The following is a 2,440-nucleotide window of genomic DNA, read 5'->3' as shown; positions in this document are numbered from 1 at the left end:
GAAAAACAAATGATAGTCCCACTAAGCCCAAACCAGATGGGATGGTGTATCACTGCAGAATGCTGTGGTAGCCATGCTGGTTAAGTGTGCCTTGAATTCTAAATAAATCACAGACAGTGTGACCAGCAAAGTACCCCCACTCCACCTCCTCCATGCTTCACGGTGGGATCCACACATGCGGAGATCATCCATTTACCTACTCGGTGTCTCACAAAGATACAGTGGTTGGAACCAAAAATCTCAAATTTGGACTCATCAGACCAAAGGACAGATTAACACCGGTCTAATGTCCATTGCTCATGTTTTTTGGCCCAAGCAAGTCTCTTCTTATTATTGGTGTCCTTGAGAAGTGGTTTCTTCGCAGCAATTRGACAATGAAGGCCTGATTCACGCAGTCTCCTCTGAACATGTTGATGTCTGTTACTTCTACTCTGTGAAGCAGTTATTTGTGCTGCAATTTGAATAATGAACTTATCCTCTGCAGCAGAGGTCTCAGAGGGAGCGTGCAATTGGCATGCTGACTGCAGGAATTTCCACTGGAGCAGTTTCCAGAGAATTGAATGTTTATTTCTCTACCATAAGTGTAGGCAGCTTATGGTAGAGAAATTAACATTCAATTCATTATAGAGAATTTGGCATCCAAGCGGCTTCACAACCGCAGACCGCATATAACCACGCCAGTCCAGGACCTCCACATTGTCTTAGACCTGCCACCCGGACAGCTTCATTGGCTGGGCTGGTCTTGGCTCCCCAGCGGGTAGGCCTGTCTTCCAAGTGGGTGGGCTTATGCCCTCCCAGGCCCACCCATGGCTGTTCCCCTCCCCAGTAATGTGAAGTCCATAGATTAGGGCCTAATGAATTTATTTACATTGACTGATTTCCTTATATGAACTGTAAGTCGTTGAAATTGTATAACCAAATACAGTGAGGGAAAAAAGTATTTGATCCCCTGCTGATTTTGTACYTTTACCCACTGACAATTAAATTATCAGTCTATAATTTTAATGGTAGGTTTATTTGAACAGTGAGAGACACAATAACAACAAAAAATCCAGAAAAACGCATGTCAAAAATGTTATAAATTGATTTGCATTTTAATGAGGGAAATAAGTATTTGACCCCCTCTCAATCAGAAAGATTTCTGGCTCCCAGGTGTCTTTTATACAGGTAACGAGCTGAGATTAGGAGCACACTCTTAAAGGGAGTGCTCCAGATCTCAGTTTGTTACCTGTATAAAGGAACACTGTCCACAGAAGCACTCTCTTAAAGGGAGTTTTTTCCCCCTCACTGTATATTTTATATTTGAGATTCTTCAAAGTAGCCACCCTTTGCCTTGATGACAGCTTTGCACACTCTTGGCATTCTCTCAACCAGCTTCATGAGGTAAAATCAATCAAATGTTAATTAGTCACATATACATGTTTAGCAGATGTTATTGCGGGTGTAGCGAAATGCTTGTTTCTCTAGCTCCAACAGTGCAGTAATAACTAACAAGTAATATCTAACAATTTCACAACAATACACACACATCTAAAGTAAAGGATGAGAATTAATATATACATATTTGGAGGAGCAATGTCAGGCAGCATAGACTAAGATTAATAGGATAGAATACAGTATGTACATATGAGATAAGTAATGCAAAATATGTTAACATTAGTGACTAGTGACTAGTGTTCCATTACTAAAGTGGCCAGTGATTTCAAGTCTATGTATATAGGGCGGCAGCCTCTAATGTGCTAGTGATGGCTATTTAACAGTCTGTTGGCCTTGAGATAGAAGCTGTTTTTCAGTCTCTCGGTCACCGCTTTGATGCACCTGTACTGACCTCGCTTCTGGATGATAGCGGGGGAACAGGCAGTGGCTCGGGTGGTGTTGTCCTTGATGATCTTTTGGGCTTCCTGTGACATCGGGTGCTGTAGGCTCTGGAGGGCAGGTAGTTTGCCTCCGGTGATGCGTTGTGCAGACCACACCACCCTCTGGAGAGCCTTACGGTTGGGGCGAAGCAGTTGCCGTACCAGGCGGTGATACAGCCCAACAGGATGCTCTCGATTGTGCATCTGTAGAAGTTTGTGAGTGCTTTGGTGACAAGCCAAATTTCTTCAGCCTCCTGAGTCAGACTAGAAGCCCACTCTGAGTACCTCTTTTCCACTGCCGTTTTTTTGGGTCAGCTTCTGGAATCAGTTAAATTGCTTTGGGGGTAGGAACAAAAGATCCGATTCAGGAAAAGTCGAATCCTGGTCGTAATGCTGGTGAGTTACCGCCGCTCTGATATCCAAAAATTCATCCCGGCTGTGTGTAACACAAAAAAATTCTGGGCTAATAATGTAAAAAAAATAACACATCAAAAAATAAATAGTGCAAAGTTTCCTAAGAGCTAAAAGCATGGCAGCCCTATCCATCATTTCCCCCTGGAATGCATTTCAATCAACAGGTGTGA

This window comes from Salvelinus sp. IW2-2015, unplaced genomic scaffold, assembly GCF_002910315.2.
Source record: "Salvelinus sp. IW2-2015 unplaced genomic scaffold, ASM291031v2 Un_scaffold2980, whole genome shotgun sequence".
NCBI classification, from domain to species: Eukaryota; Metazoa; Chordata; class Actinopteri; order Salmoniformes; family Salmonidae; genus Salvelinus; species Salvelinus sp. IW2-2015.
This window is presented reverse-complemented; position numbering follows the sequence as displayed.